Below are 12,645 nucleotides of genomic sequence, written 5' to 3'. Positions count from 1 at the left end.
AGAGGGTGGAGGAGAGGGAGGAACAAACCCAGAATCGTCCAAGGTAGAGTTTTTAGCAAAGGTTTGAGCAAAGAGTTCAGCTTTAAAAATAGATGTGACAGCAGTGGTGCCATCTGGTTGAAGTAGAGGAGGGAAAGAAGAAGAAGCAAAGTTATTGGAGATATTTTTGGCTAGATGCCAGAAATCACGAGGGGAGTTAGATCTTGAAAGGTTTTGACATTTTCTGTTAATGAAGTAGTTTTTGGCTAGTTGGAGAACAGACTTGGCATGGTTCCGGGCAGAAATATAAAGTGCATGAGATTCTGGTGATGGAAGGCTTAAGTACCTTTTATGGGCCACCTCTCTATCATGTATAGCACAAGAACAAGCTGTGTTAAACCAAAGTTTAGAAGGTTTAGGATGGGAAAAAGAGTGAGGAATGTATGCCTCCATGCCAGACACTATCACCTCTGTTATGCACTCAGCACACAAAGACGGGTCCCTGACACGGAAGCAGTGGTCATTCCAAGGAAAATCAGCAAAATACCTCCTCAGGTCCCCCCAACTAGCAGAGGCAAAACGCCAGAGGCACCTTCGCTTAGGGGGACCGAGGAGGGATTGGAGTGATAGGACAAGATAAAGATATGAGATTGTGATTGGAGGAGCCCAACGGAGAAGAAAGGGTGACAGCATAAGCAGAAGGATTAGAGGTCAGGAAAAGGTCAAGAATGTTGGCCGTATCTCCAAGACAGTCGGGAATACGAGTAGGGTGTTGCACCAATTGCTCTAGGTCATGGAGGATAGCAAAGTTGTAGGCTAGTTCACCAGGATGGTCAGTGAAGGGAGAGGAAAGCCAAAGCTGGTGGTGAATATTGAAGTCTCCAAGAATGGAGATCTCTGCAAAAGGGAAGAGAGTCAGAATGTGCTCCACTTTGGAAGTTAAGTAGTCAAAGAATTTCTTATAGTCAGAGGAGTTAGGTGAGAGGTATACAGCACAGATAAATTTAGTATGAGAGTGACTCTGTAGTCATAGCCAGATGGTGGAAAACACGGAAGATTCAAGAGCGTGGGCACGAGAGCAGGTTAAATCATTGCGCACATAAACGCAGCATCCAGCTTTGGATCGAAAATGAGGATAGAGAAAGTAGGAGGGAACAGAAAAGGGGGTACTGTCAGTTGCCTCAGACACCTGAGTTTCAGTGAGGACAAGAAGATGAGGTTTAGAAGAGGAGAGGTGGTGTTCTGCAGATTGAAAATTAGATCTTAGACTGCGAATGTTGCAGAAGTTAAGGAAGAAAAAGTTGAGGGGGGTGTCAAAACACTTAGGGTCGTCGACAGAAAGGCAGTCCGACCTGGGGACATTTATGGTCCCCTCCCCAGATGGGGACTCCGAGGCTGGTGTAGGAGTCGCCATGATTTTAAAATTTTTGAGTGAAGGGTGTGTGTGTTATCAGGTGCTTGTAGTTTTGTGTGGAGGAAGAGAGTTGTCTTTAGAGGTCAGGCTGTGACTGCCCCCTTGCGTTGTGAGACACAAAGGGAGACGTTCAGTGAGGTCACAGCTGGGTTTAATGATAAGTTCACAGCACCCCCTGAACAGTGCTTTAGACCTCACTGGGAGTAATTATCATTTCGGCAGGTGTCTACTGCCTCCTCCTGGTTTGGAAGGTTTAGGTCGAGAGAAAGAGTGAGGAATGTACACTTCCATGTCAGACACTATCACCTCTCTTATGCGCTCAGCACACAAAGGCAGGTCTCTGACACAGAAGCAGTAGTCATTCCAAAGAAAATCAGCAAAATACCTCCTCAGGTCCCTCCAACTAGCAGAGGCAAAACGCCAGAGGCACCTCCGCTTAGGGGTATCCTGAGGAGGGATTGGAACGATAGAACAAGATACAGATATGAGATTGTGATCGGAAGAGCCCAACGAAGAAGATAGGTTAACAGCATAAGCAGAAGGATTAGAGGTCAGGAAAAGGTCAAGAATGTCGGGCGCATCTCCAAGGTGGTCAGGAATACAAGTAGGGTGTTGCACCAATTGCTCTAGTTCGTGGAGGAGAGCAAAGTTGAAGGCTAGTTCACCAGGATCGTCAGTGAAGGGAGAGGAAAGCCAAAGCTGGTGGTGAACATTGAAGTCTCCAAGAATGGAGATCTCTGCAAAAGGGAAGAGAGTCAGAATGTGCTCCACTTTGGAAGTATAGTTATGATATCTTATATATAGTTATGATATCTTATATCTGGACTTTAGTAAAGCATTCGACAAGGTACCCCATCAAAGGCTCCTGAGAAAGGTTAGGGCACATGGGATAGCTGGGAAGGTGTTAGGCTGGATAGGGTCATGGCTTAGTAACAGGCGACAGAGAGTTGTAATAAACGGCTCGAAATCCGAGTGGGGTCATGTAATTAGTGGGGTGCCACAGGGATCAGTATTAGGGCCATTGTTATTTCTAATATATATCAATGACTTGGATAGTGGAATAAGTAGTGATGTTAGTAAATTTGCAGATGACACAAAGATAGGTAGATTAACTAGGTCAGAATCGGATGCCATCACCTTGCAGGTAGATTTAGATAGAATGAATGAATGGACGGATAGATGGCAAATGCAATTTAATATCAATGAATGCAAAGTATTTAGTGTAGGTAGAGGAAACCCACACAATAGGTACACATTAAACAACCAAACTCTGGTAGGTACAGGGTATGAGAAAGATTTAGGAGTTATAGTTAGCTCTGAACTCCGTCTAGGGAAGCAATGCATAGAAGCCAGAAACAGAGCAAATAGGGTACTAGGATTCATTTTTAGGAGTGTTAAAAGTAGAAGGACGGAAGTAGTATTAAAGTTATACTTGGCGCTGGTCAGACCTCATCTAGACTACACTGTGCAGTTCTGGTCCCCACATTACAGGAAAGATATAGGTCTATTAGAATCAGTACAGAGGAGAATGACTAAAAGGATACAGGGGATGAGGAGTATTCCTTATGAGGCGAGGTTGAAGCTGTTAAATTTACGTTCTTTAGAGAGATGTAGGTTAAGAGGGGACCTGATAGAAGTCTTTAAGTGGTATAAGGGTTATAACAAGGGGGATGTAAGCAAAATTCTTAGGATCAGCAACCAGGGTAGAACAAGAAATAATGGGTTCAAGCTTGAAAAATTTAGGTTTAGGAAGGAGGTAGGAAAAAATTGGTTCTCAAATAGAGTGGTAGATGAGTGAAACGGACTCAGTAATCATGTTGTTAGTGCTAGGACACTAGAGAGCTTTAAGAGAAGATTAGGCAAGTTTATGGATGGGGATAATAGATGGAAATAGGTAGGTATATTTCATACAGGGACTGCCATGTGTAAGCCTGGTTGCTTCTTGCAGCTTCCCTTATTTCTTATGTTCTTATGTTCTAAGTAGCCAAAGAATTTCTTATAGTCAGAGGAGTCAGGTGAGAGGTATACAGCACATATAAATTTAGTTTGAGAGTGACCATGTAGTTGTAGCCAGATGTTGGAAAACTCAGAAGATTCAAGAGCATGGACACGAGAATATATATATATATATATATATATATATATATATATATATATATATATATATATATATATATATATATATATATATATATATATATATATATAATCACACCCCTAGCTATATATGTAGGTACTGTGGGAACTTTTTTGACCTTTATACTCGCTGTATGGTCTTCCAGCTAACACATTAATGCAGAAAGTATCGCTAAATATAATTATAAATAACCAATAACTTAGCTGTGGTTTGGGCTGGCTGGGGTTGGTGGCACGTTGGTGCCAAGGGGCATTCCATGTCAGTGGTTGGCCGTGTTTTCATAGCAAAGACAGACTATTTGTTGCTGTTCTTCTAAGTTCTCAGCAACTTAGTGAATATTACAAGTGTGGACTGTAAAGTGGTGGAGATACAACTTGAAAGGTGGTTAGCTGGAGATTGCTACTGACTACAGGGGTCGAGCAGAGCTTGGTTCTGAAACAATAGCTACCCACAATCCACACATCATTCACACATCTCTAATCCTAATTTATTTATAATAGTAAGTAATACTTAGTTTGTACTATATTAACTTTAATTACCCCTTGATTTAACTTTACAATTTATATACAAATCACAACATAAACCAAAAATGCTTGGATAATATGTGTGCTGCGTGGAAATTTCCACATCTTAGTGCCAAGCGTTACCTGAATCTATATTCAGGTAATATGACCACCTGAGATTAAATTCCTCCACCTTTCCATTAACCTTTGAGATGCTACTCAGGGTGGCCTGGTCAACAACTGAGGATCTGTACTCTCTTAAACCTGAGGCAACCCTCCAAGTCTCCTGATCTCAACAGGGGTAGGGTAGGCTTGGGAGAGCACTCCAGCAGAACTATTTTTTTAATAGTTCTGAGAGTCCTTTGTCCCTTGACTATAGTTTCTGCTGTTCCAACAATTCTATTTTCATCAGGATACAATTTTAATATCCTAGCTAGTGGCCATGAGGAATGATTCTGCTCTGTTTTTACTAAGATAATATTGCCTTTTTTAAGAGAAGCTACATTCTTGGTTGGTTGAGTGCCATAGAATTTTTCACGAAGACCAACAAGATATTCTTTGGACCAGTATTTCTCCCCCCTTTCTAACAATTTATTTTGTTGATGATAACTCTCTCAGGTACTGGGCCCCATCATCTATGATGAGATCTAGGATATGATCCTCCACCTCAATGGATGGCAATGGTTTTAATCGTCTCTCATATAAAAGACGAGATGGTGTTATTGCCTCCAGATGTACAGAGGTGTCATATAAGTAAGTTAGAGGTCGATTATTGATTCTGGTTTCAATTTCTGCTACTGTCATTCTTAATTCTTTAAGATTTAATTTAGATCAATGTAGTGTCTTCTTCAGGCAGTTTTTGACTATTCCTATCATTCTTTCTATGAATCCATTCTGCCAAGATGCCCTTAGTGTGATAAAAATTCCATTGACATTGCCTTTTGATTATTGTTTGTTGTATTTTTGGATCATTTATAATATCTTGAATGAAGGGAACTGTTCCTATGAAGTTAGTACCATTATCACTTATGCTAAAGCAGGGACAAGAATGGCTTGCTGCAAAGATTCTAAACAATTGCAAGAAGGTATCTGAACTAAGGTCTTTGACCACTTCTATATGGATAGCTCTTGTCCATGCACAGGTGAATAAACATATATAAACCTTCTTTGGGATGTTACCCTCACCTGTTATTATTAGAGCACCTGTGTAATCTACACCCACAATTTTTAAGGGTCTATCTAGGCTTACTCTTTCCAGAGGTAGATCTTGGGGTCCTGGATATGTCAAGGGTCTTGCCTCATAACCTTGGCATATATTACATTCCTTCAAGGAAGTTTTTACTATTTGACGCCCTTTGGGTATCCAGTAATTTTTCTTAACTTGAGGCGCCTTCTTCAGTTCTTCACAAGCGCCTCAGAAACAGACATTTTCCGATGCATTCCTTTCATGCAGGTCTCCCGGCAACTTCAGAACCTTACAACTACCCTGAGCCACAAGCTTTCTAAGGACTTGCAAGAATAGTGGGTGGGCAGCAGGGTGGGGCAAAAGACACAGCCACTTGAGGCCAGCAATGCAAATATGTTAGTTGTAAACAAATCAATGTGTGTGTATTGTTTTCAATAAAATCTCGAACATACAGAATTACCTGTATACAAATCAGTCATGAATGAAAACCATTATTAAAATTGTGTAAGGTGAATTGTTGCAAATCGAATGAATAGTAACATTTACTTACAATGAGCGTGGAACACTCAAGCCTTCCAGTGCCATGTGGCATTCTGGCAGGGCAGGTAAAAGTGTCTGAATGGCCTTCCTGTCTTGGGCCATGACTTTCAACACATCATTGTACTCAGGTACAATGCCATAATCCAGTTTGAGGTCATGACTAATACAACCAATTCATGCTAAAATACTCTGCAGAGTGGCTTGTATTAGCACAGGTGATGAACTAGAACAGATCTGAAGAAGTGATAGACAGGATGGAATGTTCCCTTAATATGGCAGAATGTGAACTGTGGGGGCAAGGAACCTCACTCTTGCCCTGTGACCTGAACAACTGCTAGACATGCTATCAGCATGACCTAAACAAGTGTGTGTTCTTCATTAAGAGTGTCAAAATCTTTCAAGATCTAACTCCCCTTAAAGTTTCTGGCACCTAGGAAAAAATATCTCCAATAACTTTTTCTTCATCTTTCCTTCCTTTATTTCAATCTGATGGGACCAATGCTATCTCATCTATTTCTAAAGCTGATCTCTTCACTCAAATCTTTGCTAAAAACTGTACCTTGGATGATTCAGGGCTTGTTCCTTCCTCTGACTACTTCATGCTACCTATTAAAATCCTTCACAATGATCTTTTACATGCTCTTGGTGGCCTTAACCCTCAGAAAGCTTAGAAATCTGATGGCATCCCTCCTATTGTTCCCTAAAACTGTGCCTCTGTGCTTGAACCCTGCCTAGTCAAACTCTTTCAACTCAAACTCTTCCAACTCTGTCTATCAACATCTACCTTTCCTTCCAGCTAGAAGTTTGCCTAAATTCAGCCTGTTCCTAAAAAGGGTGACCATTCTAATCCCTCAGACTATCATTCTATTACTTTAATTTCCTGTCTCTCTAAAGTTTTGAATCTATCCTCAACAGGAAGATTCTTAAATATCTATCACTTCACAACTTTCTATTTGATTGCCAGTATGAATTCCATTGAGGCCACTCAATGGAACTGGCTTTCCTTACTGAGTCTTGGTCATTCTCTTTTAGGAATTCTGGTGAAACTCTTGCCATTAGTTTAAGCATATCAAAACTTTTAGTCTGGCACAAAGCTTTGATTTCAAAACTACCCTCCTATGGCTTCTATTTTTCTCTCTGTAACTTCATCTCAAGTTTTCTTTCTGACCATTCTATTGCTGCTGTGGTAGATGGTTACTGTTCTTCTAAATCTATTAACAGTGGTGCTCCTCAGGGTTCTGTCCTGCCACCCACTCTCTTCCTATTATTCATTAAAGATTTTCTAAACTAAACTTCTTGTCCTATCCACTCCTATGCTCATGATACCTAGCCTGCTCTTTTCCACATCTTTTCCTAGATGTCCAACCCTTCAGGATGTAAACAGTTCTCACAGGGAAACCACAGAATGCCTGACTTCTGAGCTCTCTAAAATTTCTGGTTGGGCAGAGCAACCTTAGTATTGTTCAATACCTCAAAAACTCAATTCTTCCATCTATCAACTCTACACAACCTTCGAGACAATTGTCCCCTCTTCTTCAATGACACTCAAGTATCCCTCTCTTTTACACTGAACATTCTTGATCTGCCCTTTACTTATAGTCTAAAGTGGAAACTCCACATCTCATTTCTACCTAAAACAGCTTGTATGAAGTTAGGCATTCTGGGGGGCAATCTATGGGGAGGGGGGTTCCACTCAAACCACTCTTTAAGACTGGATGGAATCAAAAGCTTTTTGTCTTATCAACTCCTCTCCTTTAACTGGCTGTCTTCAGCTTCTCTCTCTTTGCCGCAATGTTGCATCTATTGCTTTCTTTCTTCTACTGTTATTTTCATGCCTAGTGCTCTTCTGATCTTGTTAACTGCATGCCTCCCCTCCTCCCACAGCCCTCCTCCCTCCTGCACAAGAATTTCTTCTTTCTCTCACCATTATTCTGTCCACCTCTTTAATGCAACTCAACCAGTATTATTACTCATTCATCCCTTTTTTTAGTAAAACTGTGGAACTCACTTCCTGCTTCTGTGTTTCCTCTTTTCTATGACTTGAACTCTTTCAGGAGGGAGGTTTCAACACACTTATCACATAATTCTTGATGACTGGCACCTTAGTGGGCCTTTTTTATATATTTTTTGTTGCTCTTGGCTGGTGCCTCGCCTTCAAGAAAAAACACTTCAAACCTTTTGTTTCACTCTAGATTACTTTTTAATTGCTTATTTAAACTGATTTACATATAACCCCAGCAAATAGCCAGGGAACACTTTACCTTCACCTGTACTCTTAACACAACCTTCATGATAACTATCCCCTCTTCTTCAATGACACTCATCTATTCCCCTTCTTCTATACTGAACATTCTCAATCTGTCCCTTACCAATATTCTAAACTAGAAACTTCACATTTCATCTCTCACTAAAACAGCTACTATGAAGTTAGACAGGCACCCTAAGTAATCTACACCAGCTTTTCTCATCCAACAATCTGCTTTAAGTAATTGTACCATGCTTTATCTACACATGTATGACATACACTTCACCTATGTAAGAGGATTCCACTCATACTGCTCTTTCAAATCAAAGGAATTTCATCTTATCTACTCCCCTCCTCTGACTTAATGTTTAGTCTCTCTCTCTTTACCCCATGATTGCATCTCTTGCTATCTTTTATTGCTACTTTCATGCTATCAACTCTTCTGATGTTGATAACTTCATGCCTTCTCTACTCTCTCACCTGCCTAATGCAAGAGTATTCTCAATCTTTCATTCCATTTACTGGTAAACTTTGAAACTCCCTGCCTGCTTCTGTATCTACCCCTAACTTACTAACTCTTTCAAGACACTTTACCTCATAATTTTGAATAATCCTTTCAACTAATCTTTGGGGACTAGCATCTTCAGTGGGGTCTTTTTGCTTCAGCCTTTTTGTTGCCCTATGCCAGAGCTCCTCTTAAAAATAATAAATAGGTAAATGAAAAGAAAGATGAGTTGGCTGTGAAAAAGCATACTGCCAAGGATTACAGCACTCATAGTAAATACAATACCAATCAGGCCAAGAGGATCACCAACACCCATACTGATTTTTGGTTGGCATTGAGTGTCCTGTCATTACAGACAAACAGAAAAAAAAATAAAAATACCAATCAAAGTAAAAAATTTTTAGTATTCCCTACTGAACTTGAAAAACTGACATAAACTAATTGATTCCTCAGCAAAATCAACAGTTAATAGTGAAAAAAATTATGATTAATTCCATTAATTCCCAGCACATTACTAATAATTTTTTTTATTAAATCATGTGTATTACTAAGAGGTGATTATATATATATATATATATATATATATATATATATATATATATATATATATATATATATATATATATATATATATATATATATATACATACAGTATGGTATATGACAATGCACAGTTGTTATAACATACAACTGAAATAACGCACTGAAATTTTGATAAATATTTAATCAGAATAATGAACCAAAACTGGTATAATGAACTTGTCATTAGTGCAAGCACTGAATTCTTAATAAAAATTTAATCAGAATAACAAACCAAAACTAGCAAGACAAACTTGCCATTCATGCAAGCACTGAAACTTAAATAAAAATTTAATCAGAATAACAAACTAAAATTTGTAAGACTAACTCACCAGTTGTACAAGTTGTTGCTCACCTACCTGCCGCCTGTCCCTTTCTCCCTTTTTTTTCTTTCCTCTCCTTTCTTTGGTCTTGTCTCAGACCTCCCTCCCTGTCACCTCCCCCTCCCCCTTATCTGTCTGAGATAATGGACAAAGGAGTGAAATCTCACTTTCTCTCTCCTCCCTTATTTATTTTATGTAATTTTCGCTTCATTGTTTCTCACTCATATACATAATTCCACTTTCATTCTCAGTCTCATTCTGTTTAGCAATTGTTAGGATTGTTCTTACTTTCACAGAGAGAGAGAGAGAGAGAGAGAGAGAGAGAGAGAGAGAGAGAGAGAGAGAGAGAGAGAGAGAGAGAGAGAGAGAGAGAGAGAGAGAGAGAGAGAGAGAGAGAGAGAGAGAGAGAGAGAGAGAGAGAGAGAGAGAGAGAGAGAGAGAGAGAGAGAGAGAGAGAGAGTTCCAACTCGGGCAGGATTTACTGTAAGTATATGTGTGATGCTGACAGTGGATAAATGAGACCAATAATAACTCTGGATGTTAAGGATTAGGCATGAAATTTGAGAGGGTTCTCTATATATTTGTTGTGTTATCTCAAATTTAGTGCAGTTTTATTGCAAATGTGCTTATTTTGATACATTTTTTAAAAATTGTGGAACTTGTTTGATTATTTTCTGGTTCCCTGCAACCAATTAATTTTTCCCATAGGTTTTTCAGTTGCCATAATGCACACTTGCCATAATAAATGCTACATTGGAATTAATCGTATTTGTTGTTGTGTACCCCACTGTATAAGAAAATTAAAATATCTAAAGTAATAAAGAAAATAAATAGTAAATAACAAAACAGAAAAACCCACCCGTTGGCCAGTTACCCTGACCTGCTGTCCCCCAGCACTCATGACCTACTGCAGAGCCTCCATGGTGACCTTCCTTATGTGTGCCTAGGGAATCCTTGTCTCCCTGTTCCATGTGACAGAATAACTGTGTACGTTCAGTACATCATAATTCATCAACCTTAATTTGATGAAGTATAGATTTTAAATGATGCAAAAGATATAAATGCACAAACAGACAACTGAATTAGCTTTGTGGAACAGAATGATAAAGAGATACTGTGGAAAAATCTAATAAGAACATAATACAGTTAATCAAAATGAAAATACACAAAAGCTAGACAATCAGAATGACTAATAAAAAAAAAAAAAAAAAAAAAAAAAAAACATGGCTCTTATGAGATCTCATTGCCACTGTCAATTGGCTGTCATCTTTCCATACTGACCAAGTTGGAGGACAGGCTGCTCTCATTGAAGTAGAGCAACTGAAGAAGTGCCCCACTCATGTTTTATGACCACCATGGATACATGACCATTAATCCAATTCTTTTCCATGGGCTTCTCCTATCATAATCTTACTTCATTATTATGTTCCAGTACTCCAGTGGTTATCTAACATACTAAAATTATGGTATTCTGTTCTTCTAAGTGAGATAATATTTGGCTAATCCATTCTAGTTAACTAAATTACTTTTCTTTTCACATCAGAGATCCTTCCATCTTTCCTTTATGTATAAAAAGTGATTGTCTTTTACATGATAGCATACATGGCTAGTCTTTAATCAATTTTTTCATTGCTTCAAAATACAAGATATTATATTATCAAGTGCCATATTTGCATTTTGCTTCACAGCTGACTTTCAAAACAAAAGAAATTGCAAATTCTAATTTTTCCCCATTTTTTTCTTTTCTAAAGCAATATACACTAGACATAACTAATACATGAAAATAATGATAGCTGAAATATATGATTAAACTTCAATCTAAAACCTGTTAAAAATATGTTGACCTTAAACTCATGAACTGTACAATTTCAACATATGTCCTTGGGATGCAAGATGGTGCTACTCACATAGGATGGTGGTGGATGGGTCATTGGTGGATGTGGCATGGGGAGAAAGGGTGGAGCATTCTTGGGAGCATTAGGGCCACTGTGAGGGTTGGCAGGAGCATTATTAGCCCTCATTGCCCATGCACCTTCAACACTGATCAATATGTACATTCATTCCACTCTGCAAAATAGAAAATAACAAACATAGAATACAAAATATACAATTATCAACTTCACTAACAATTTAATTTTATTCTGCAAACAAGGTGAACAAAACTGAAAAAAAAAAGTAAAAAATACCAATATCAAACATTAATCAATTATACTTCACAGGAATTAAAACCAGATACAATGAAGTACTAAACTAAATCAATCCTTCAACTGCAATGATTAAAAGAAAAAGAAAATGTATTTTTTAGTTACACACTTCCTGGCATGTCATAACATTCAAGTCAAATCCAATAGGGTGAAAATGTACAACTTATCAACCCAGTTCAGAGGTCTTACCAGGATGGGAGGAAAGGCTTCTCTGCCAAGGCTGGGAGCTCCCCTGTATCCCCCACTGCTGCCTCTGCCCATCCCTCGCTGTGGATAATTCCTGTAGGGAGGATGGCAAAGTATTATTAATTTGGCATAAACCATGAAACATTTAGGATGGTCTCCCTTTGACCATTTGTTTTCATATCCATGAAATACTCATATCATAATCTAAACCAGAATCAGGAGAAAAAAACATTAGAAAATAACAATGTAATCCAATGCAAAAAATTTTAAAAATCTTAATGATGTGTTACCTTTACTAATAGAGGAAGACACTACACAACTCTGAAAATCAAATATCCTTATGAAAGACCTTCAACATAAGCACACATGACAATCCTACAATAACATCATGTGACATGTCTCATAAACACTGTCCTATCCTACAAAGGGAAAACTTCCTGTTATTTCTTCATAAACATGAAGATCTGGTCTAACAGACCAGAATCTTTACCCTTTCCCCTTTCCTTGACCTTAAATTTACAACCTATCAGTTAGTTCAACAATTCCTCCAAATGCTTACATGTTAGTCTTATGTCTGATGATGCATCAGTTACTTTATTATTGATAAGAATTTCTGTTCAATCTTCCACTCTGGAGCAACTGAAAATGTGGTGTTTTTTGCAGTCAGCCTCCCTTTTATAAGCTTTATAATTTTCCTCTTCACACAAATCTACACTCAGCAGTAACTTATCAGTGAGGTAGAAAGCAATACTTTCCTCACTCAGAAGAGAGTGTAGTAAGTGTATATTCACCATCTCACATCTACATTTTTACAATTTCTTGGTACCTTTGTATTAGCCAGTAT

General features: G+C 38.5%; 1 protein-coding gene across 2 annotated transcripts in view; it reads right to left on the bottom strand.

Moving 5' to 3' along the window:
* LOC135093360 (mucin-2-like) overlaps positions 1-11,895 on the bottom strand; it is an 82,050-nt gene extending 70,155 nt beyond the window's left edge. For both annotated transcript variants that reach the window (XM_063992592.1, XM_063992595.1), the window contains exons 1-2: positions 11,805-11,895; positions 11,319-11,478 (exon numbers count right to left, since the gene is read on the bottom strand). The gene's annotated coding sequence lies outside the window, so the exon portion shown is untranslated. The remainder of the gene's footprint in view (positions 1-11,318; positions 11,479-11,804) is intronic.
* Positions 11,896-12,645: the final 750 nt, after the last annotated feature.

Source organism: Scylla paramamosain, chromosome 42 (genome assembly GCF_035594125.1).
Source record: "Scylla paramamosain isolate STU-SP2022 chromosome 42, ASM3559412v1, whole genome shotgun sequence".
NCBI lineage: Eukaryota > Metazoa > Arthropoda > Malacostraca > Decapoda > Portunidae > Scylla > Scylla paramamosain.
The sequence above is the reverse complement of the archived record's forward strand: the minus strand, read 5'-3'. Positions and strand labels throughout refer to the sequence as shown.